The 26,347-nt window shown below is 48.3% G+C and overlaps 1 long non-coding RNA gene across 1 annotated transcript; it reads right to left on the bottom strand.

Annotated features, from left to right (window-relative positions):
* LOC124007036 lies at positions 1–26,347 on the bottom strand. The gene is made up of 5 exons (XR_006833864.1): positions 26,057–26,347; positions 23,717–23,820; positions 1,900–1,965; positions 809–883; positions 1–492 (listed from the first exon to the last, which is right to left on the bottom strand). It is a non-coding gene; the product is annotated as an uncharacterized LOC124007036 (long non-coding RNA).

The following is a 26,347-nucleotide window of genomic DNA, read 5'->3' as shown; positions in this document are numbered from 1 at the left end:
AGTCGTGATGATGAAGGAGAATAAGAGAGCTTTTGTGTTTTCTATCTCTTGTCCTTCTGTAAGGACTGTCGCATTTCTCTCTCAATGGTGAGATGCACTCCAGATCATCACGGTCACTGAGGAAGTAGTCTTGTTGGTATGTTGAATAGTAATAATAATAGATTTATTTTATATAGTGATTTTCGTTACATGTTGAATCTCAAACTCACTTTGAAAACAAAACTAACAGAAAACAATTTAACAAAACTAACAGAAAACAATTTAACAAAACAAATGTAGGAAGATCTGGCAGTTCTTGGGCGATGGTCTTCCACAACTTTAGATGTCAGGCAGTTCAGAAAGTCAGTATCTTGAGCATAGGGAGCGTTGATGGTACAGCCAGGAAGGGAGGAAGACACATCTGACAGACAGGCCACGGAGGTCTTCATTGGGCACCTCGTCGTCTCCGATGTTCACTATTCCTCCTCTGTAGGTAGGCTGGATTGTCCACTACTGAAATGAAGCAACCAGAGGGGGTACCACAGGTTCAAATGTGGTGTGGCAAAATTTGTATGTGGCTTTTCTGGGGCCTGGAGTTTTCCCTACTGTCATGACTTGGTCAGGTCATTGTTGTAGATTGCTTCCCTTTTCGTCTGTGCTATGGCTATCGGGCTGGGTTTCTCTTGTCGGGTCATGTGAGTTGGAAACACTCCTGGCCTAAGGTGGATCAAACTTTTTCAAACTACCACAAATCTCATTAATATTCATTCTGAATCTGATATCAAAAGAGCCACCACATTTTTTATGTGTAAGTCATAAAACCACTAACCTTGTGTTGTTGTCCTGGTCTCCATCTGGCCCACCATAGGTTGGTTCCCTGACGCTCACTGTAGGAACTGAATGCCTGTAAAATCCATATATTCAATCATTAAAACAACTTCTTTCAACATTTTAATAAAAAATAATATCCCCCTTTTCCTAAAGTCGATTTTATTGAATGTCCCTCATTCAATAGGTTGATGAGACAGCCTACAGTGAGTAGGTGAGGGTCCTGGGAAAATGGTGCAAGGAAAATAACCTCTCACTCAACATGACCACAATGGAGAAGGTGGAAAGTTTTAAGTTCCTCGATGTACACATCACTGATGATCTGAAATGGTCCACCCGCACAGACAGTATGGTGAAGAAAGCGCAACAGCGTCTACAATTTGTCTTGGCCCCGAAAACCCTCACAAACTTTTACAGATGCACAATTGAGAGCATCCTGCCGGCCTGTATCACCGCCTGGTACGGCAACTGCACTGCCTGCAACCGCAAGGCTCTCCAGAGGGTGGGGCTGTTTGCCCACCGCAACACCGGGGTCAAAATACCTGCCCTCCAGGACACCTACAGCACCCAATGTCACAGGAATGATAATCAAGAACATCAACCACCCGAGCCATGGCTTGTTCACCCCGCTATCATCGAGAAGGCAAGGTCAGTACAGGTGCATCAAAGCTGGGACCGAGAGACTGAAAAACTGCTTCCATTTCGAGGCCATCAGACTGTTAAATAGCCATCACTAGCCGGCTTCCACCCGGTTATGCAACCCTGCACCTTAAAGGCTGCTGCCCTACATACATACTCTACTCTGACATTGCTCGATCTAATATTTATATATTCTCAATTCCCTTATTTTACATCCGTGTGTATTGTTGTGAATTGTTAGATACTACTGTACTGTTGGAGCTAGGAATACAAGCATTTTGCTATGTACAGGGTCAGTGTGTTCATATTGTGTTCATATTGTCTGTGTAAACTGGTCTGTGGCAAAATTTCTACTTTTGAGACAGTTAAATGTGAGCCACAAACATTTTGTGACGAGCTGTGGAAATAAAATAATACGTCAACATTACTGGACAAACAAACTGGCTGACTAACCTTTTCAGGAACTTCGGTATCCCTTGGCCTTGGGAAACAACAGCAGACCATATCATCTTCTATATCCTGTATCAAACACATTTATTCAGTGAGTTTAAATTATTAGCTTTAGCTGCTGTCTGCATGATTGCATCAACCTAGCTAGCTAATGTTAGCTAGCTAGCTGTCTAGCTAAGCAACTAAAGCTAACGTTAGTAGTTTTGTTAGCTAGCTAGCTATAGATTGGATCTATCAGGAATCAAGGTAAGACGTAAGTGCAGACTGTGTGAAGTAACAATGTTTATTGTAACAACAGGGGCAGGCAAGTGACAGGTCAAGGCAGGCAGGGGTCAGTAAACCATCGGTGCGGTAACAGTACCGTGCGGCAGGCAGCCTCAGGGTCAGGGTAAGGCAGAGGTTGGTAATCCAGAGGGGGGGCAAAGGTACAGGTCGGCAGGCAGGCTCAGGGTCAGGGGCAAGCAGAGTGACCTGCAGTTCATGATCGAGTCTCCAGTCTGTTCTCGTCATTACGAGTGGAATTGTGCTTTATGATTGTATATTTACTTTACTGGATTAAAGACTCTGTTTTCGCCAAGTCGCTTTTGGGTCCTCATTCACCTGCATAACAGAAGGATCCGACCAAAGAATGGACCCAGCGACTACAGACGCTCGTAACACTGCCGTCGAGATCCAAGGAGCCATGCTCGGCAGACACGAGCAGGAATTGTCTGCTGCTCGCCATGCCGTGGAGAACCTGGCCGCTCAGGTTTCCGACCTCTCTGGACAGTTCCAGAGTCTTCGTCTCGTGCCACCTGTTACTTCCTGGCCTGCCGAGCCTCCGGAACCTAGGGTTAATAACCCACCTTGCTACTCCGGGCAGCCCACGGAGTGCCGCTCCTTTCTCACCCAGTGTGATATTGTGTTCTCTCTCCAACCCAACACATACTCTAGAGAGAGAGCTCGGGTTGCTTACGTCATTTCACTCCTTACTGGCCGGGCTCGAGAGTGGGGCACAGCTATCTGGGAGGCAAGGGCTGATTGCTCTAACAATTACCAGAACTTTAAAGAGGAGATGATTCGGGTTTTTGACCGTTCAGTTTTTGGTAGGGAGGCTTCTAGGGCCCTGGCTTCCCTATGCCAAGGTGATCGATCCATAACGGATTACTCTATTGAGTTTCGCACTCTTGCTGCCTCTAGTGAGTGGAACGAGCCGGCGCTGCTCGCTCGTTTTCTGGAGGGACTCCACGCAGTGGTTAAAGATGAGATTCTCTCCCGGGAGGTTCCTTCAAGTGTGGACTCTTTGATTGCTCTCGCCATCCGCATAGAACGACGGGTAGATCTTCGTCACCAGGCTCGTGGTAGAGAGCTCGCGTCAACGGTGTTTCCCTGCTCCGCATCGCAACCATCTCCCTCCTCTGGCTCAGAGACTGAGCCCATGCAGCTGGGAGGTATTCGCATCTCGACTAAGGAGAGGGAACGGAGGATCACCAACCGCCTGTGCCTCTATTGCGGACTTGCTGGACATTTTGTTAATTCATGTCCAGTAAAAGCCAGAGCTCATCAGTAAGCGGAGGGCTACTGGTGAGCGCTACTACTCAGGTCTCTCCATCTAGATCCTGTACTACTTTGTCGGTCCATCTACGCTGGACCGGTTCGGGTGCTACATGCAGTGCCTTGATAGACTCTGGGGCTGAGGGTTGTTTCATGGACGAAGCATGGGCTCGGAAACATGACATTCCTTTCAGAGAGTTAGACAAGCCTACGCCCATGTTCGCCTTAGATGGTAGTCATCTTCCCAGTATCAGATTTGAGACACTACCTTTAACCCTCACAGTATCTGGTAACCACAGTGAGACTATTTCTTTTTTGATTTTTCGTTCACCTTTTACACCTGTTGTTTTGGGTCATCCCTGGCTAGTATGTCATAATCCTTCTATTAATTGGTCTAGTAATTCTATCCTATCCTGGAACGTTTCTTGTCATGTGAAGTGTTTAATGTCTGCCATCCCTCCCATTTCTTCTGTCCCCACTTCTCAGGAGGAACCTGGCGATTTGACAGGAGTGCCGGAGGAATATCATGATCTGCGCACGGTCTTCAGTCGGTCCCGAGCCAACTCCCTTCCTCCTCACCGGTCGTATGATTGTAGTATTGATCTCCTTCCGGGGACCACTCCTCCTCGGGGTAGACTATACTCTCTGTCGGCTCCCGAACGTAAGGCTCTCGAGGATTATTTGTCTGTGTCTCTTGACGCCGGTACCATAGTGCCTTCTTCCTCTCCGGCCGGGGCGGGGTTTTTTTTTGTTAAGAAGAAGGACGGTACTCTGCGCCCCTGCGTGGATTATCGAGGGCTGAATGACATAACGGTTAAGAATCGTTATCCGCTTCCCCTTATGTCATCAGCCTTCGAGATTCTGCAGGGAGCCAGGTGCTTTACTAAGTTGGACCTTTGTAACGCTTACCATCTCGTGCGCATCAGAGAGGGGGACGAGTGGAAAACGGCGTTTAACACTCCGTTAGGGCATTTTGAGTACCGGGTTCTGCCGTTTGGTCTCGCCAATGCGCCAGCTGTTTTTCAGGCATTAGTTAATGATGTTCTGAGAGACATGCTGAACATCTTTGTTTTTGTCTATCTTGACGATATCCTGATTTTTTCACCGTCACTCGAGATTCATGTTCAGCACGTTCGACGTGTTCTACAGCGCCTTTTAGAGAATTGTCTCTACGTAAAGGCTGAGAAGTGCTCTTTTCATGTCTCCTCCGTTACTTTTCTCGGTTCCGTTATTTCCGCTGAAGGCATTCAGATGGATTCCGCTAAGGTCCAAGCTGTCAGTGATTGGCCCGTTCCAAGGTCACGTGTCGAGTTGCAGCGCTTTCTAGGTTTCGCTAATTTCTATCGGCGTTTCATTCGTAATTTCGGTCAAGTTGCTGCCCCTCTCACAGCTCTTACTTCTGTCAAGACGTGTTTTAAGTGGTCCGGTTCCGCCCAGGGAGCTTTTGATCTTCTAAAAGAACGTTTTACGTCCGCTCCTATCCTCGTTACTCCTGACGTCACTAGACAATTCATTGTCGAGGTTGACGCTTCAGAGGTAGGCGTGGGAGCCATTCTATCCCAGCGCTTCCAGTCTGACGATAAGGTTCATCCTTGCGCTTATTTTTCTCATCGCCTGTCGCCATCTGAACGCAACTATGATGTGGGTAACCGCGAACTGCTCGCCATCCGCTTAGCCCTAGGCGAATGGCGACAGTGGTTGGAGGGGGCGACCGTTCCTTTTGTCGTTTGGACAGACCATAAGAACCTTGAGTACATCCGTTCTGCCAAACGACTTAATGCTCGTCAAGCTCGTTTGGGCGTTGTTTTTCGCTCGTTTCGAGTTTGTGATTTCTTACCGTCCGGGTAGCAAGAACACCAAGCCTGATGCCTTATCCCGTCTTTTTAGTTCTTCTGTGGCTTCTACTGATCCCGAGGGGATTCTTCCTTATGGGCGTGTTGTCGGGTTGACAGTCTGGGGAATTGAAAGACAGGTTAAGCAAGCACTCACGCACACTGCGTCGCCGCGCGCTTGTCCTAGTAACCTTCTTTTCGTTCCTGTTTCCACTCGTTTGGCTGTTCTTCAGTGGGCTCACTCTGCCAAGTTAGCTGGTCGTCCCGGTGTTCGAGGCACTCTTGCGTCTATTCGCCAGCGCTTTTGGTGGCCGACTCAGGAGCGTGACACGCGCCGTTTCGTGGCTGCTTGTTCGGACTGCGCGCAGACTAAGTCAGGTAACTCTCCTCCTGCCGGTCGTCTCAGACCGCTCCCCATTCCTTCTCGACCATGGTCTCACATCGCCCTAGATTTCATTACCGGTCTGCCTTTGTCTGCGGGGAAGACTGTGATTCTTACGGTTGTCGATAGGTTCTCTAAGGCGGCACATTTCATTCCCCTCGCTAAACTTCCTTCCGCTAAGGAGACGGCACAAATCATCATCGAGAATGTGTTCAGAATTCATGGCCTCCCGTTAGACGCCGTTTCAGACAGAGGCCCGCAATTCACGTCACAGTTTTGGAGGGAGTTCTGTCGTTTGATTGGTGCGTCCATCAGTCTCTCTTCCGGGTTTCATCCCCAGTCTAACGGTCAAGCAGAGAGGGCCAATCAGACGATTGGTCGCATACTACGCAGCCTTTCTTTCAGAAACCCTGCGTCTTGGGCAGAACAGCTCCCCTGGGCAGAATACGCTCACAACTCGCTTCCTTCGTCTGCTACCGGGTTATCTCCGTTTCAGAGTAGTCTGGGTTACCAGCCTCCTCTGTTCTCATCCCAGCTTGCCGAGTCCAGCGTTCCCTCCGCTCAAGCGTTTGTCCAACGTTGTGAGCGCACCTGGAGGAGGGTGAGGTCTGCACTTTGCCGTTACAGGGCACAGACTGTGAGAGCCGCCAATAAACGCAGGATTAAGAGTCCAAGGTATTGTTGCGGCCAGAGAGTGTGGCTTTCCACTCGCAACCTTCCTCTTACGACAGCTTCTCGTAAGTTGACTCCGCGGTTCATTGGTCCGTTCCGTGTCTCCCAGGTCGTCAATCCTGTCGCTGTGCGACTGCTTCTTCCGCGACATCTTCGTCGCGTCCATCCTGTCTTCCATGTCTCCTGTGTCAAGCCCTTTCTTCGCACCCCGTTCGTCTTCCCTCCCCCCTCCCGTCCTTGTCGAGAGCGCACCTATTTACAAGGTACGTAGGATCATGGACATGCGTTCTCGGGACGGGGTCACCAATACTTAGTGGATTGGGAGGGTTATGGTCCTGAGGAGAGGAGTTGGGTTCCGTCTCGGGACGTGCTGGACCGTTCACTTATTGATGATTTCCTCCGTTGCCGCCAGGATTCCTCCTCGAGTGCGCCAGGAGGCGCTCGGTGAGTGGGGGGTACTGTCATGTTTTGTCTTATATTGTCTTGTCATTTTGCTTTTCCCTCTGTTCGTTTTCCCCTGCTGGTCTTTTTAGGTTCGTTCCCCTTTTTCTCTCTCCCTTCCCTCTCTCTCTTCTCTCTATCGTTCCGTTCCTGCTCCCAGCTGTTCCTATTCCCCTAATCAATCATTTAGTCTTCCCACACCTGTTCCCTATCTTTTTCCCTGATTAGAGTCCCTATTTCTCCCCTTGTTTTCCGTTTCTGCCCTGTCGGATCCTTGTCTATTGTTCACCGTGCTGTGTCTGTGTATCGCCCTGTCGTGTCGTGTTTCCCTCAGATGCTGCGTGGTGAGCAGGTGTCAGAGTCTGCTACGTTCAAGTGCCTTCCCGAGGCAACCTGCAGTTCATGATCGAGTCTCCAGTCTGTTCTCGTCATTACGAGTGGAATTGTGCTTTATGATTGTATATTTACTTTACTGGATTAAAGACTCTGTTTTCGCCAAGTCGCTTTTGGGTCCTCATTCACCTGCATAACAGGTTCAATGCAGATAGTCCAGAATGCAATTTAGTTAACTATTTAGCAGTCTTTTGGCTTGGGGGTAGACGTTGTTCAGGGTCCTGTTGGTTCCAAAAATAAATGAAGTCCTGCTTTGCAGGACCCTCAGTAACCCAGCTGATGCAGACAAATTCATCCATGCCTTTGTCCGGCTCTCCGACTACCCGGATAAAGCACTAAATAAACTTCAGTTAATGCTAAATACGGATGCTAGAATCCTGACTAGAACCCCAAAAAATGTATCATATTACTCCAGTGCTAGCCTCCCTACACTGGTTTCCTGTCAAAGCAAGGGCTGATTTCAAGGTTTTACTGCTAACCTACAAAGCATTACATGGGCTTGCTCCTACCTATCTCTCTGATTTGGTTCTGCTGTGCATACCTACACGTACGCTACGGTCACAATACGCAGGCCTCCTAATTGTCCCTAGAATTTCTAAGCAGACAGCTGGAGCTCCTATAGAGCTCCATTTTTATGGAACGGTCTGCCTACCCATGTCAGAGACGCAAACTCGGTCTCAACCTTTAAGTCTTTACTGAAGACTCATCTCTTCAGTGGGTCATATGATTGAGTGTAGTCTGGCCCAGGAGTGGGAAGGTGAACGGAAAGGCTCTGGAGCAACGAACCGCCCTTGCTGTCTCTGCCTGGCCGGTTCCCCTCTTTCCACTGGGATTCTCTGCCTCTAACCCTATTACAGGGGCTGAGTCACTGGCTTACTGGGGCTCTCTCATACCGTCCCTGGTTGGGGTGGGTCACCTGAGTGGGTTGAGTCACTGATGTGATCATCCTGTCTGGGTTGGCGCCCCCCCCCCCCCCCCCTTGGGTTGTGCCGTGGCGGAGACCTTTGTGAGCTATACTCAGCCTTGTCTCAGGATGGTAAGTGGTTGAAGATATCCCTCTAGTGGTGTGGGGGCTGTGCTTTGGCAAAGTGGGTGGGGTTATATCCTTCCTGTTTGGCCCTGTCCGGGGCCTCCTGTCTCAGCCTCCAGTATTTATGCTGCAGTAGTTTATGTGTCTGGGGGCTAGGGTCAGTTTGTTATATCTGGATTACTTCTCCTGTCCAATTCGGTGTCCTGTGTGAATTTAAGTGTGCTCTCTCTAATTCTCTTTCTCTCTTTCTTTCTCTCTCTTGGAGGACCTGAGCCCTAGGACCATGCCTCAGGACTTCTGTCAGGGTTTACCAAAATTGGACCCAGAAGCAGACCAGGACAAGGTGAGTATAAAGATGGTGAGTATTTATTAATCAATGAGAACGTGGAGGTAGACAGTTCCGGGTGGAGGAGCGGGCAGCGGAGGTGGGTTGATGTGAGTGGATGGGCAGATCCAATGGATAACAACACACTGGCGAGCAGACAGGGATGGGGAATTGGGTTCCGGGTGAATGGCTGTAGACAAAACAAATGGCGGTAAGTTAAAGGCAAGCAAGACGTACAAAACAATAAAACAAAAGAAAACAAACTCTATAAACTGGAGGCTGGTTCGTGGGCACAACATACTGTTCATGGCTAACGATCCGGCAGGGAATGGATGTCAGGTCAGAGCTTTTGAAGGGGAGAGGTGATGATCAGGACAGGTGTGCAGATTACTGATGGGATACAGGTGCGGGTGAACATCGATCTCCCAACAAGCGAATTTGCCCGGCAACCAGACAGGGTGCGTTCCAGGACACCGGAAACACACTCCAGGACAGAAACACAGGCAAACACAGACTCAGGAAGTGGGATTCGTGACAGTACCCCCCCTCCGACGAACGTCACAGTGCGGACTACCTGGAGCGCCAGGGTGGAGGCGGTAGAAGTCATGAAGCAGGTCATCATCAAGGATCTGACGCCGAGGAATCCAACTCCTTTCCTCTGGACCATATCCTTACCAATCCACAAGATATTGGAAACCTCGACCCCGCCGTCTGGAATTCATGATGCGGCGCACCGTGTAGGCAGGACCACCTCCGATCATCCGAGGAGGAGGAGGATGAGGAGGAAGGGGCAACAGAGGACTGAGGAGAACCGGCTTGAGGCAGGATACATGAAAGGTGGGGTGTACTCGAAGCGTTGCCGGCAATTTGAGTCGGACCACAACAGGGTTAATGATTCTCTCCACCACAAACGGACCAATGAACTTTGGTGACAGTTTCCTCGACTCAGTCCGTAGAGGAAGATCCTGTGTAGCCAACCAAACCTTATCTCCGATGGTATAAGCGGGAGCAGGAATACGGCGACGATTCGCCTGGATCTGATACCGGTCAGAAACTCTAAGGAGGACCTTCCTGGCCCGATGCCAGGTCCGGTGGCAACGACGAATGTGGGCCTGGACAGAAGGAACCGAAAGATCCCTCTCCTGAGAAGCAAACAAGGGAGGTTGGTATCCGTACAGGCATTGGAAGGGGGACATCCCAGTGGCAGATGAAGGAAGGGTATTATGGGCATACTCGACCCAGGGTAATTGAGATGACCAAAAGGTGGGATCAGAGGAGACAAGACAACGCAGCGTGGACTCCATCTTCTGGTTGGCTCTCTCCGCCTGACCATTAGATTGTGGGTGAAATCCAGAAGTGAGACTGACTGTAGCTCCAATGGCCAAACAGAAGGATCTCCAGACAGCAGAGGTAAACTGAGGACCATTGTCAGAAACAATGTCACTGGGCAATCCGTGGACGCTGAAAACCTCCCTAACCAGGATCTCGGACGTCTCCGTGGCAGATGGAAGCTTGGAGAGAGGGACAAAATGAGCAAACTTGCTGAATCTGTCCACAATGGTCAGAATGACCGTGTTCCCAACAGAAGGGGGCAATCCCATGACAAAATCCAGGGCCAGATGCGACCAAGGTCGCCGAGGAATAGGTAGGGGGTGAAGAAGCCCAGAGCTGGGCCGATTGGTACTCTTGTTCTGAGCACAAACAGGACATGCGGCAACAAACCTCCGGGTATCTTCTCCCATGTCAGGCCACCAAAATCGTCTGCCCAGTAGCGCCATAGTCCGAGCAACGCCAGGGTGACAAGCTATCTTGCTGGCATGGGACCACTGAAGAACAGCAGAACGGACCGACTCAGGTACGAACAACCGACCGGGTGGACCATTACCGGGGCCGGGCTGAGTCCGAAGGGCCGCCATCACATCCTCCTCAATCCTCCATGTAACGGCTCCCACGACAAGGTTCTGGGGAAGAATCTTCTCAGTCTTGGCCCCACTCTCATCCGTCTTGGAGAACATCCGGGACAAGGCGTCCGCTTTGCCGTTCTTCGACCCAGGTCGGAACGTCAGGGAAAAATTGAAGCGTCCAAAAAACAAAGCCCACCTGGCCGGACGGGAGTTGAGACGTTTAGCCGATTGCACGTAAGCCAGATTCTTGTGGTCAGTCCAGACCACAAACGGTTGCTCCGCTCCCTCCAACCAGTGACGCCACTCCTGCAAGGCAAGCTTCACAGCGAGAAGCTCCCGGTTACCCACATCGTAGTTTCTCTCAGCTGGTGAAAGACGACAAGTGTAGAAGGCGCAGGGATGGAGTTTACCATCAGTTGAGCTATGCTGGGACAGGATGGCGCCCAACCCCACATCAGACGCGTCCACCTCAACAACAAACTGACGGGAAGTGTCAGGTTGAGAGAGAATCGGCGCGTTGGTGAATCGGCTCTTCAAGTTCAGAAATGCTCGGTCTGCCTCAGGAATCCAACAGAAAATTCTGGTGCAAGACGTCAGACCAGTTAAAGGGGCGGCCACCCGGCTGTAATCACGGATAAACCTCCGATAGAAGTTCGCAAATCCCAGGAATCTCTGGAGCTGCAATCTCGTACCGGGCCGGGCCCGAACCGCCCGAACCTTCTCTTGGTCCATCTTGATCTCACCCCTGGAGATGATGTACCCGAGGAAGGATGTAGTGTGGGTGTGAAAATCACACTTGTCTGCCTTCACAAACAGACGGTTCTCCAATAACCGCTGCAGGACCTGCTTAACATGCTGGAAGTGGCTGGAAAGCTCCTTGGAGAAAATCAGGATGTCATCCAGGTAAACGAACACAAACAGACCGATCATATCCCTCAGCACGTCATTCACCAAACTCTGGAACACTGCTGGAGCGTTGGAAAGTCCAAACGGCATGTCCCATAGGTGTATTGAAATGTCCCATAGGTGTATTGAATCCAGTCAACCACTCGTCCCCCTCTTTGATCCGAACCAGATGATACGCATTGCGTAGATCAAGCTTCGTAAACACAGTAGCACCCTGTAAAGAATCGAAAGCGGAGCTCATCAAGGGCAAGGGGTACTTGTTCTTGACCGTAATATCATTCAACCCCCGATAATCAATACACGGTCGAAGAGAGCCATCCTTCTTACTCACAAAAAAATCCAGCTCCCAGGGGTGATGACGAGGGACAAATGAGACCTGCAGCAAGAGAATCCTTTATGTAGGTCTCCAGGGCTTCCCGCTCAGGTCGAGAAATACTGTATAACCGTCCCTTGGGAAAGGCAGCTCCAGGGAACAGCTTAATTGTACAATCATAAGGTCGGTGGGGAGGAAGTGACTGAGTTTTCTGCTTACTGAACACCTCACCCAACTCGTGATATGTTTCAGGAACCAGGGACAAATCAGGAGGAGCAGACTCACTGACCCGACTGGGGACAGCATGAGAACAGGCAGTACTGAGGCAGTTAGCATGGCACTCAATGCTCCAACTAGTTACCTTACCAGTCACCCAATCGAACAAAGGATTGTGTTCTCTTAGCCAGGGGTATCCAAGAACCAGAGGAACATGGGGGGAAGGCAAAATGAAAAAAGAAATAACCTCTGAATGATTCCCCGACAAAAACATCTTAACCGGTTCAGTCCTCATAGTGATCCGTGCCAGACTACTGCCGTTCAGAGTGGTTGCTTCAATGGCTTCCGGTAATTGCTCATTGGAAAGCCCCAGCTGTTCCACTAAGTCGGCATCAATGAAGCTGTCATCGGCACCTGAATAGATGAAAGCGTTAATCGCTAAACTCTGATTCTTATTTATGAGGGTAGCAGGAAAACGAGGTCTGACAGGGCTCTTGAGAGGTTGAAACTGGCTCGCTAACAAACCTCCCAAATTTAACGAGCCGAGCAGTTTAACGGGCGCTGAGGACAAACGGAGATGAAATGTCCTGAGCTACCACAGTAGAGGCAGCTGTTGGTCTCACGTCTACGTTGGCGCTCGTCCTTAGTTAACCCGTGTCCCGTCGTTTCCAAACAGCTGAAGCCCATTCCAGAGCTCTACCACGCAGCAGCTCAATAACAAAAGCTATCCTCGCCTTATCTGTGGCGTAAGAGTGGGGCTGCAGATCAAAAACTAACCCACACTGTAAAAGAAATTAACGGCATCCTCCCAGATCTCCCTCGTACTTCTCCGGTGTCGGAACCTTGGGCTCACGGAAGGAACCCGCTCCCGAATCAGCAGGTGATATGGGTGAAACAGGTGGTGGATGATCCGCCGGCAACCTGAGCTGATCCTGGATACTCGTTAATCTATCCGATAAGTTCCGGATTGAACCCGCTATCTCGTGTAGCGCCGTGTTGTGTTGTCCCAACATCTTCTCCTGCTGGGTAATTGTATGGCAAACGGAGTCCAGGTCCGCTGGGTTCATCACTGGCCGGATCGTTCTGTCAGGGTTTACCAGAATTGGACCCAGAAGCAGAACAGGACAAGGTGAGTATAAAGATGGTGAGTATTTATTAATCAATGAGAACGTGGAGGTAGATAGTTCCGGGTGGAGGAGCGGGCAGCGGAGGTGGGTTGATGGGAGTGGATGGGCAGATCCAATGGATAACAGCACACTGGCGACGAGCAGACAGGGATGGGGTATGGGTTCCAGGTGAATGGCTGTAGACAAAACAAACGGCGGTAAGTTAAATTCGCTCGGCAACCAGACAGGGTGCGTTCCAGGACACCGAAAACACACTCCAGGACAGAAACACAGGCAACCACAGACTCAGGAAGCGGGATTCGTGACAACTACCTGACATGATGACTCCTTGCTGTCCCCAGTCCACCTGGCCATGCTGCTGCTCCAGTTTCAACTGTTCTGCCTTATTATTATCGGACCATGCTGGTCATTTATGAACATTTGAACATCTTGGCCATGTTCTGTTATAATCTCCACCTGGCACAGCCAGAAGAGGACTGGCCACCCCACATAGCCTGGTTCCTCTCTAGGTTTCTTCCTAGGTTTTGGCCTTTCTAGGGAGTTTTTCCTAGCCACCGTGCTTCTACACCTGCATTGCTTGCTGTTTGGGGTTTTAGGCTGGGTTTCTGTACAGCACTTTGAGATATCAGCTGATGTACGAAGGGCTATATAAATACATTTGATTTGATTTGATGATTTGCTTCATTTGGCAAAGGCTCTATGTTATACTGATCACATTATACTACATTTTTGTGCATGTAGATATTGATGTCCTTGTTCGATAGAGCCATTGGACGTCTTTCAGCGAGGTTCCTATCAGCAAATTCATTGCTAAATATAAAAGCGTGAAAAAAATGTCCAGTCACTGAAAGACTACAAATTGTGTTGGACGGTGTTTCGTGCTCTGACCCCCGTCCCTCCCCCAAGGCAGGCTTTTAAAAAATTGAGGTGGACACTAACAACACAATCCTTTGGGCAAAACTGAAAGAACTGATCAGACGCAATGGCTTCAAGTGATTCCTCTCATCAACAGGAATTCAACCATGGACATTTTTTTATGTTCTATTAGCTACATGGTGACATTCAACCATACATGTTTCAACCGGAATATAGCTAAGAGGATTCGAAACATAGAGTTGGATTTAACTAACATTAGAAGCTAAGCAACAGCCGATGCCAGCACCAAGAGGTCTACTCCCGCTCCCCCTCTCTGGAGCTCAACGTTGCCGGTCTACCAACCACCGGTCGTGGCAACCCATCATTACACACACCTGCGCCACATCATGAGGCACAAGTGGACTCCATCACTATCCTGATTACTCCCCCTTTATCTAGCATTCTCTAGCATCACTCCAAGATGGCGTAGCAGTCGGATGTGTGTTTTGTCTTGTCCCGTCCTGTCTGGTGTAAATATAGTTTTCCTCATTTTTTTCTGTATATATTTCGTACATATTTTAATCTCACTTTCCAACTATAGGCTGAATATACTCTCCTGCAACCCACATCACCCAATGTGGTACGGATCTGCTTTTTCTATACTTTAGAACCGGAACCCCCATCAGAAGCTAGCCAGCTAACTAGCTACTAGCTAGTACTCAGTTAGCCACTGCTAGCGGTCTTCAAAGCTAACTAGGATACCAGCGCGACATCAACCCAGAGCATATCAGACTGCTTTTTCTCTACCATCTCCGGATTACTACCGCAAGCTCTGAACCTTTACACCGGATCATCGCAACTAGCTAGCTGCAATCCGTGTGGCTACTCCTGGCTAACGTCTCTGCCCCAAAGCAAGCACCAGTTAACCTTGAGCTAGCCTCGAGCTAAGCCCATCTCCCGACTAGCCGAAGAGGTCCAACATTACCTCTTTTGCCAATTGGCCTGGACCCTTTACTGCCGACACGGAGCCCCGCCGATCCATCACGACTGGTCCGCCGACATAATCGTCCGAGGTGGTTTCAACAGGCTTTTCCGTTGCGACATCGCCAAAGATCCATCTGCTGGCCAAGGCCCGCGAGCTTTCTGAAACGCTGTGTCTCCAGCTCACCTAGCGTACTAGAGCACCTGTAGCATACTCCTGGGCTACAATTACCCGGGCCCACGACCGGTCTGTCGATGTCACCACATGAAGAGGAATAAACAGACTCACCCCATCGCGACGTCCCCCAAAGGTGAACTCTCTAGCCCTCGCTATCTCCCTGCTTGCTAATTCGGCCTGCTAACGGCTAGCTTGTCTAGCCCGGGCCTACGAACTGTTAGCTTGATAGCACAGGCCTGCTAACCGTCTGAATCACCGCGTCCCAAATACTCTCTGAACCCATTTACTTTCTATCTCTTTTTGATTTTTTTTGTTTATACGTTCCGGAAACCTGCCTCACCCACTGTGATACGGAATCGCTATTACTTTTAATTTTAATTTTATTTTTATGACTCACTCAAGAACCTCCAGACACTAACCAGCTAACTAGCTACAAGCTATTTAGTCATTGTTAGTTTCTTTTTAAACCTGGATAACACTCGCCAGTCCAGCTTCCCTGCCCATCCACCGCTTCCCCCTGGACACTGATATCTTGGCTACATAGCTGACGCACACTGGACTGTCCATTAATCACGGTACTCCATTCTGCTTGTTTGTTTTATCTGTCGGCCCAGTTGCCTAGTCAACGCCATTTTACCTGCTGTTTGTTGTGCTAGCTGATTAGCCTCGCCTACTGTTTTTAGCTAGCTTTCCCAATTCAACACCTGTGATTACTGTATGCCTCGCTGTATGTCTCTCTCAAATGTCAATATGCCTTGTATACTGTTGTGCAGGTTAGTTATCATTGTTTTAGTTCACAATGGAGCCCCTAGATCCACTCTGCATACCCCTGTTACCTCCTTTGTCCCACCTCCCACACATGCGGTGACCTCACCCATTACAACCAGCATGTCCAGAGATACAACCTCTCTCATCATCACCCAGTGCCTGGGCTTACCTCCGCTGTACCCGCACCCCACCATAACCCTGTCTGTGCATTATGCCCTGAATATATTCTACCATGCCCAGAAACCTGCTCCTCTTATCCTCTGCCCCCAACGCTCTAGGCGACCAGTTTTGATAGCCTTTAGCCGCACCCTCATACTACTCCTTCTCTGTTCCGCGGGTGATGTGGAGGTAAACCCAGGCCCTGCATGTCCCCAGGTACCCTCATTTGTTGACTTCTGTGATGGAAAAAAGCCTTGGTTTTATGCATGTCAACATCAGAAGCCTCCTCCCTAAGTTTGTTTTACTCACTACTTTAGCACACTCTGCTAACCCTGATGTCCTTGCCGTGTCTGAATCCTGGCTCAGGAAGGCCACCAAAAATTCTGAGATTTCCATACCCAACTATAACATCTTCCGTCAAGATAGAACTGCCAAAGGGGGCGGAGTCGCAGTCTACTGCAGAGATAGCTGGCAAAGTAATGTCATATTTTCCAGGTCCATACCCAAACAGTTTGAACTACTAATTTTGAAAATTACTCTCTCCAGAAATAAGTCTCTCACTGTTGCCGCCTGCTACCGACCACCCTCAGCTCCCAGCTGTGCCCTGGACACCATTTGTGAATTGATCGCCCCCCATCTAGCTTCAGAGTTTGTTCTGTTAGGTGACCTAAACTGGGATATGCTTAACACCCCGGCAGTCCTACAATCTAAGCTAGATGCCCTCAATCTCACTCAAATCATCAAGGAACCCACCAGGTACAACCCTAACTCTGTAAACAAGGGCACCCTCGTAGACGTCATCCTGACCAACTGGCCCTCCAAATACACCTCCGCTGTCTTCAACCAGGATCTCAGCGACCACTGCCTCATTGCCTGTAACCGCCACGGAGCCGCAGTCAAACGACCACCCCTCATCACTGTCAAACGCTCCCTAAAACAATTCTGTGAGCAGGCCTTTCTAATCGACCTGGCCCGGGTATCCTGGAAGGACATTGACCTCATCCCATCAGTTGAGGATGCCTGGTCATTCATTAAAAGTAACTTCCTCACCATTTTAGATAAGCATGCTCCGTTCAAAAAATGCAGAACCAAGAACAGATACAGCCCTTGGTTCACTCCAGACCTGACTGCCCTCGACCAGCACAAAAACATCCTGTGGCGGACTGCAATAGCATCGAATAGCCCCCGTGATATGCAACTGTTCAGGGAAGTCAGGCACCAATACACTCAGTCAGTCAGGAAAGCTAAGGCCAGCTTCTTCAGGCAGAAGTTTGCATCCTGTAGCTCCAACTCCAAAAAGTTCTGGGACACTGTGAAGTCCATGGAGAACAAGAGCACCTCCTCCCAGCTGCCCACTGCACTGAGGCTAGGTAACACGGTCTCCACCGATAATTCCATGATTATCGAAAACTTCAATAAGCACTTCTCAACGGCTGGACATGCCTTCCGCCTGGCTACTCCAACCTCGGCCAACAGCTCTGCCTCCCCCGCAGCTCCTCGCCCAAGCCTCTCCAGGTTCTCCTTTACCCAAATCCAGATAGCAGATGTTCTGAAAGAGCTGCAAAACCTGGACCCGTACAAATCAGCTGGGCTTGACAATCTGGACCCAATATTTCTGAAACTATCTGCCGCCATTGTCGCAACCCCTATTACCAGCCTGTTCAACCTCTCTTTCATATCGTTTGAGATCCCCAAGGATTGGAAAGCTGCCGCAGTCATCCCCCTCTTCAAAGGGGGAGACACCCTGGACCTAAACTGTTATAGACCTATATCCATCCTGCCCTGCCTATCTAAGGTCTTTGAAAGCCAAGTCAACAAACAGGTCACTGACCATCTCGAATCCCACCGTACCTTCTCCGCTGTGCAATCTGGTTTCCGAGCCGGTCACGGGTGCACCTCAGCTACACTCAAGGTACTAAACGATATCATAACCGCCATCGATAAAAGACAGTACTGTGCAGCCGTCTTCATCGACCTCGCCAAGGCTTTTGACTCTGTCAATCACCATATTCTTATTGGCAGACTCAATAGCCTCGGTTTTTCGGATGACTGCCTTGCCTGGTTCACCAATTACTTTGCAGACAGAGTTCAGTGTGTCAAATCGGAGAGCATGCTGTCCGGTCCTCTGGCAGTCTCTATGGGGGTGCCACAGGGTTAAATTCTCAGGCCGACTCTTTTCTCTGTATATATCAATGATGTTGCTCTTGCTGCGGGCGATTCCCTGATCGACCTCTACGCAGACGACACCATTCTATATACTTTTGGCCCGTCATTGGACACTGTGCTATCTAACCTCCAAACGAGCTTCAATGCCATACAGCACTCCTTCCGTGGCCTCCAACTGCTCTTAAACCCGAGTAAAACCAAATGCATGCTTTTCAACCGATCGCTGCCTGCACCCGCATGCCCGACTAGCATCACCACCCTGGATGGTTCCGACCTTGAATATGTGGACATCTATAAGTACCTAGGTGTCTGGCTAGACTGCAAACTCTCCTTCCAGACTCACATCAAACATCTCCAATCGAAAATCAAATCAAGAGTCGGCTTTCTATTCCGCAACAAAGCCTCCTTCACTCACGCCGCCAAGCTTACCCTAGTAAAACTGACTATCCTACCGATCCTCGACTTCGGCGATGTCATCTACAAAATGGCTTCCAACACTCTACTCAGCAAACTGGATGCAGTCTATCACAGTGCCATCTGTTTTGTCACTAAAGCACCTTATACCACCCACCACTGCGACTTGTATGCTCTAGTCGGCTGGCCCTCACTACATATTCGTCGCCAGACCCACTGGCTCCAGGTCATCTACAAGTCCATGCTAGGTAAAGCTCCGCCTTATCTCAGTTCACTGGTCACAATGGCAACACCCATCCGTACCACGTGCTCCAGCAGGTGTATCTCACTGATCATCCCTAAAGCCAACACCTCATTTGGCCGCCTTTCGTTCCAGTACTCTGCTGCCTGTGACTGGAACGAACTGCAAAAATCGCTGAAGTTGGAGACGTTTATCTCCCTCACCAACTTCAAACATCAGCTATCCGAGCAGCTAACCGATCACTGCAGCTGTACATAGTCTATTGGTAAATAGCCCACCCATTTTCACCTACCTCATTCCCATACTGTTTTTATACTGTTTTTTATTTATTTACTTTTCTGCTCTTTTGCACACCAATATCTCTACCTGTACATGACCATCTGATCATTTATCACTCCAGTGTTAATCTGCAAAATTGTATTATTCGCCTACCTCCTCATGCCTTTTGCACACATTGTATATAGACTGCCCATTTTTTTCTACTGTGTTATTGACTTGTTAATTGTTTACTCCATGTGTAACTCTGTGTTGTCTGTTCACACTGCTATGCTTTATTTTGGCCAGGTCGCAGTTGCAAATGAGAACTTGTTCTCAACTAGCCTACCTGGTTAAATAAAGGTGAAATAATAAAAAAAAAACTCTTCAGGCAGTATTGGTTCAGTTTCCAGGTCCAGACGCTTCTCTTGTTTTGTAACTCCCCATGTTTGTTATTATTAAACTAACCATCTGCACCTGCTTCCTGACTCCCTGCGTCTACATTGCAGAATATTTCCTCAGAATTTAGGAAGCAGGATTACACCATATTCCTGGTGGTTGAGGAACACGGTCATCTACTCCACCAACACCACGACCAGCTGGCTCTACTGGCTACGACTTTGAAGAAGGTCCTCCACGTTCTAAACTGACTCGACATCACCAGCGAGGTTCTCCATACCTCTGACGGAGGGCCTCCTACCACAGGTCATCACAGTGAGCCAGTCCCCCAGCCTACCCATCCGTCCACCCAGGTGTTTCCCTTCTGGAGAAGTATGACGGTACTCCATCGAAATGCCATGGCTTCCTACTCCAGTGCTACTCTATTTCGCCGAGAGGTCCAAGGTTGCCACAGTCATTTCCCTGCTGGATGAGTTGGGTGTCTATGAGAGGTTCATGGGTCTGTTCAGGGTGGACTTCGACCATCCTCCAGAGGGCAGAGAGGGAGGTGAGCAACTTTTCAACTCCAGCAGGGTGCCTAGACCGGTGCGGAGTACGCCCTCACCTTTCGGACTGTGGCAACCTCCAGTGGGCGGAATGAGCCGGTGCTCCCCACTTATTCCGCAGTGGACTGCGCAAGGAGGTCCAGACGGAGTTGGCATGTCGAGATGACAACCTATCCTTGGACGCTCTCATCTTGATGGCCATCCGTCTGAATAACCTTCTTCAGGAGCGTCAGTGTTCACCTCGCGTCGGTGTCCACCTCGTGATGGGGGCACTGCGTTGCTGGAGACACCTGGGGCCCTGTCCTGATTGTGGCCAGGAGGGACACCAGCTACAGTGGTGCCTGGTGCGTCCTAACCCCGGGTTCACTAAAGCAGAGAGACGGCCAGTGATAGTTTACATGCCATGCCACATCCGATGAGCATCAGAGCCGGCATAGTAGGATTCAATCTTAGTCCTGTATTGACCCTGTGCAGGATTTTGCAGGATTTTTTTATAAGATTCCGGATTAGTGTCCCGCTCCTTGAAAGCGGCAACTCTAGCCTTTAACTCAGTGTGGATGTTGCCTCTAATCCATGGCTTCTGGTTGGTATATGTACGTACGGTCACTGTGGGGACGACGTCGTTAACGCACTTATTAATGAAGCCATTGACTGATGTGTTAAACTCCTCAATGTTATGGTAAGAATCCCGGAACATATCCCAGTCTGTATGACAGGACACAAACAAAAATCTAACTCTCTTATTTTGCCAACTAGAAAGAAATGGCCAAAAATGAATTCATAAATGAATTCATAAATGGAGGAAGAGCATAACTAGCAACAAGAAGCAACTGTGACCAGTAGCATGTATTCATGGATGCCAAGGAAAGCCAGGCTTCCCCACAAAAATGTACAATATTATTATTTTTTGTATTTCTTTCCCTCTCTCTGTGTTTCATAATTTTCCTTCAATTCACAAGAATTGTACCTCACTGGAGAAAGCATCCAAGCGAGCAAAACAGGACCCCTCTGTCTCTGTATGTGTAGCCCATCTTTCTGATGCTGTCCGGTCAAAAATAGTATGATGTTGTTGACACAGGTAGCATTGAATGCAAGGTAAGCCAGTGAACATTTAACCGCCCTTGATATATAATCTTTTATAAAATAATAGCCAATCAGCATTGAGCAAAACTGAGTGAGCTCAACTGTGAATGGTTCTGGCGCACCCAAAAAAAAGTGTCAAGGGAAGCCAGTTTGGATTTGACTTCACACCAATTATATCACATCAAAAGCCAAGTCATTGACAGAAAAAAATTGAATTGTTGCATCTCATTGTGTTGTTGTCATCTGGTGACTAGCTAGTTAGCTAAAATTGTCCTTTTCCTAAATTAGCCATGAATGTATAGAGATTTGGACTTGATTTTACTTAACTATCCGTACTGGCCAATGATTTTAACGGCGATTCTGATCCAACCATAAATTCATACATTGTGCCCCTTGCCTGAGAGGATGGAAGTTCAATATGTACCTAGATGAAGTAGGCTAACGTTAACTGAGCAAAAATGGCAGCTGAGGAAAAATTGAGAAAAATTCAACTTCTGGAGGACCTATCATCCTTTCACTCCCTCCTCTCTACCTTCTCTTCTACTGTATCAACTGCTAAAAGCCCTTTCTACCTTGACCTCTTTCTCCGCTCTCTCTCCAGATGGCATCCTGCGACTGGCGAGGTCTGCCCGCCAGACAACCTGCTTGCTCGCTCGATCCTATCCCCTCCTCACTTGTTTTTACCATCTCTGGAGACCTTCTCCCATTCCTCACTTCCCTCATCAACTCATCCCTGATCATTGGTTTTATTTCCAAACCACTTGAGCGTGCTCTCTCTGATCAACTTTCTCATTATCTCTTTAAGAACAATCTTCTTGACCCTAACCAGGTCACTCAACCAAGACTGCTCTTCTCTGTGTCACAGAGACTCCACACTGCCAAAGCTGACTCTCTCTCCTCTGTTCTCATCCTCCTAGATCTTTGCGCTGCCTTTGACACCATGAACCATCAGATCCTCCTCTCCACCCACTCAGGCCTGGGCGTCTCAGGCTCTGGACACTCTTGGATTGCATCCTACCTGGCAGGCCTCTCCTACCAGGTGACGTGGAGAGGATCTGTGTCTGCACCATATACTCTCATTACTGATGTCCCCCAGTGCTCTGTTCTAGATTCTCTCCTCTTATCTCTATACACCAAGTCACTCGGCTCCATCACATCCTCACATGGTCTCTCCTATCATTGCTATGTGGATGACACTCAACTACTTTTCTCCTTCCCCCGTTCTTACATACAGATGGCCACACACATCTCTGCGTGCCTGGCAGATATGTTAACTTGTATGACGACCCACCATCTCAAGCTCAACCTCGACAAGACAGAACTGCTCTTCCTCCCGGGGAAGGCCTGCCCGCTCAAAGACCTCTCCATCACTTTTGGCAACTTCACAATGTTGCCCTCTCAGAGTTCAAAGAACCTTGGCATGACCCTGGACAACATCCTGTCATTCTTTGTAAACATCAAAGCAGTGCCCTGCTCCTGCAGGTTCATACTCTACAACATCTGTAGAGTACCACCCTACCTCACACATGACGCGGCGCAGGTCCTAATCCAGGCACTTGTCCACTCCCATTTGGACTACTGCAACTCGCTGTTGGCTGGGCTCCCGTCCACTCCCTACCTCCCGTCCACTCCCTACCTCCCGTCCCTCCCGCTCAGCCAAGTTCAAGCTCCTCTCTGTCCTGGCACCCCAATGGTGGAGTCTGCTCCCCCCTGAAGCTAAGAGTTCCTGCCCATCTTCCGAAAATATCTGAAACCCTACATCTTCAAACAGTATATTAAATAATCCTCCTCCTCACCTAGACTGCCATCCCCTTCACGTTCTGATTCTACTGATAGCTACGTTATTGAGGAAAAATGTACTTTCTGTGCTTGTGATGTGGTTGTTCCACCTTGCTATCTGGAGATCTATCTGGAGATGAATGATGTGGTTGTCCCTCCTAGCTATCTGGAGATGAATGCACTAACTCTAAGTCGCTCTGGATAAGAACGTCTGCTAAATGACTAAAATGTAAATGTAACTAGCTGGCTCATTGTTGCCCATGAAAGCAAGTTAGACTAGCGAGCAAGCATTTTAGCCTGGTAGCCTAGGATAACAAAACATCAAAGCATGTACTGTATGAAAGAGTCATAGACCATTTTGGCAAAATGAATGAGAAGAGGATGGCATTGGCGTTTCTCTACATGTAGGGTGAGTCAACATGTTTTTTAAATTGATTTGCAAGCATGCACACACACATTGAAATCAGTACCGTGGACAGCCACATCCTATTTAGCTTATAATGATTGGAATAAATTGGGTTTTGGTATATTTTAGTTGTCACTGTATTAGACTAAGCAAAGGTGATTTGATGATGTTAAAATGTTAAAGTTGAAATGGTGCTAGAATAGTGGGGACTGTCACACCCTGGCAATAGAGAGGCTTTTATTCTCTATTTTGGGTAGACCAGGGTGTGACTAGGGTGGGCATTCAAGTTTCTTTATTTCTGTTTTCTGTTTCTATGTTTTGGCCGTGTATGGTTCTCAATCAGGGACAGCTGCCTATCGTTGTCTCTGATTGGGAATCATACTTAGGCAGCCTTTTTTCCTTTGTATTTTGTGGGTAGTTATCTTTGTTAGTGGTACTATAGCCCTAGTAAGCTTCATGGTCGTATCCTTTGTTTCGTTGGCCACATTTACATAAATAAAGGAAAATGTACACTCACCACGCTGCACATTGGTCCGGTCATTTCCACAACGACGTCCGTGACAGGGAAAGCTCCTGCTTTCCTAACCCATCGAGTTTATAAATCAGTGGTTGTTAAGTAGTCTGAAAATATCGGAAACATGAACTTGCTTGACCATGCTGTATGTGTCATGTGACTGTCTGTTACATGCAATATGTTTTGTGGACTTCACCAGACAGATGTTGCTCTCCGGTTTTGTGATAAAACAAAGGTGCTTTTGAATTTATTCTGCCACTGTCTTCTTATTGTCTCGGCCTTAGGCCTATATACAGTGAGGGGGAAAAGTATTTGATCCCCTGCTGATTTTGTACGTTTGCCCACTGATAAAGAAATGATCCATCTATCATTTTAATTGTAGGTTTATTTGAACAGTGAGAGACAGAATAACAACAAAATAATTCCAGAAAAATGCATGTCAAAAATGTTATAAATTGATTTGCATTTTAATGGGGGAAATAAGTATTTGACCCCCTCTCAATCAGAAAGATGTCTGGCTCCCAGGTGTCTTTTATACAGGTAACGAGCTGAGATTAGGAGCACACTCTTAAAGGGAGTGCTCCTAATCTCAGTTTGTTACCTGTATAAAAGACACCTGTCCACAGAAGCAATCAATCAGATTCCAAACTCTGCACCATGGCCAAGACCAAAGAGCTCTCCAAGGATGTCAGGGACAAGATTGTAGACCTACACAAGGCTGGAATGGGCTACAAGACCATCGCCAAGCAGCTTGGTGAGAAGGTGACAACAGTTGGTGCGATTATATGCAAATGGAAGAAACACAAAAGAACTGTCAATCTCCCTCGGCTTGGGGCTCCATGCAAGATCTCACCTCGTGGAGTTGCAATGATCATGAGAACAGGGAGGAATCAGCCCAGAACTACACGGGAGGATATTGTCAATGATCTCAAGGCAGCTGGGACCATAGTCACCAAGAAAACAATTGGTAACACACTATGCCGTGAAGGACTGAAATCCTGCAGCGCCCGCAAGGTCCCCCTGCTCAAGAAAGCACATATACATGCCCGTCTGAAGTTTGCCAATGAACATCTGAATGATTCAGAGGACAACTGGGTGAAAGTGTTGTGGTCAGATGAGACCAAAATGGAGCTCTTTGGCATCAACTCAACTTGCCATGTTTGGAGGAGGAGGAATGCTGCCTATTACCCCAAGAACACCATCCCCACCTTCAAACATGTAGGTGGAAATATTATGCTTTGGGGATGTTTTTCTGCTAAGGGGACACGACAACTTCACCGCATCAAAGGGACGATGGACGGGGCCATGTACCATCAAATCTTGGGTGAGAACCTCCTTCCCTCAGCCAGGAGTGGCTCAAGAAGAAGCACATTAAGGTCCTGGAGTGGCCTAGACAGTCTCCAGACCTTAATCCCATAGAAAATCTGTGGAGGGAGCTGAAGGTTTGAGTTGTCAAACGTCAGCCTCGAATCCTAAATGACGTGAAGAAGATCTGCAAATAGGAGTATGACAAAATCCCTCCTGAGATGTGTGCAGACCTGGTGGCCAACTACAAGAAGCGTCTGACCTCTGTGATTGCCAACAAGGGTTTTGCCACCAAGTACTAAGTCATGTTTTGCAGAAGGGTCAAATACTTATTTCCCACATTAAAATGCAAATCCATTTATAACATTTTTGACATGCGTTTTCTGTCTCTCACTGTTCAAATAAAACCACCATTAAAAATTATAGATGGATAATTTCTTTGTCAGTGGGCAAACATACAAAATCAGCAGGGGATCAAATACTTTTTCCCTCACTGTATCACCGTGGCAAGGCATATTACTAACAGGTTATAGAGCAAACACCGCAATTATCACAACACATAGGTTGTAATATGGCTATTTTTACTTGGCTTGGCTTCCCCAGTGAGTTTACCAACATACCGCTACTGACTGTAACCACATTGATCCTAAGATCAAAAAATAAACTTTCACATGGTCCAAAATCCACAATCTACGCCTCCAAAGAAAGCATACCTCAGGGGCTTGTCCAAATGCCCCCTGATCTGTAATCAGCATTTGAGTTTAGCCCGCACCCTGCAGTCCTATGTGGTACATATAGAAAAAAGAGCTATAGAATGATCGAATTACCGCGCAATATGCAGCCCCCACAAACACCTTGAGAACGAATATTTCCCATTGGCTTGTACTATCTAGGACAGCATCATCAGTTAGCGACCAACAACTGCAGGACATGTTTACATTTGGTTAGTTCTATCAGTGTTATTTAGATGAAAGACGCAAGCTAACTGAGATAGCTCTTTAGCTAGCAAACGTTGGCATAGCTAGCTCTTTCACTTACCAGTTCACTTCCATGCCAGTGATAATGCTCACGGTCTCTGCAGGTGCTGGTGGCTGTTTGAGATGCTTTCGAAGCCACGTTAATGGTAGGGACAGCATCCACTTTGAGAAGTAACATCTTGCTGAAGCCCCCCTTCCATTGTTGATAGCTGTGGAAGTGCTCAGGGATTAAATGTCCCCCGCAGATTGATGAGTATTTTTCTCAAATGTATCCCACTTTTTTAGAAGTATTCATACCCACCCTGATCTTAGGCTATGTATGATGATTTCATGTTTTCATGCCTGCCTCGAT

This window comes from Oncorhynchus gorbuscha, linkage group LG01 (assembly GCF_021184085.1).
Source record: "Oncorhynchus gorbuscha isolate QuinsamMale2020 ecotype Even-year linkage group LG01, OgorEven_v1.0, whole genome shotgun sequence".
NCBI lineage: Eukaryota > Metazoa > Chordata > Actinopteri > Salmoniformes > Salmonidae > Oncorhynchus > Oncorhynchus gorbuscha.
The sequence above is the reverse complement of the archived record's forward strand: the minus strand, read 5'-3'. Positions and strand labels throughout refer to the sequence as shown.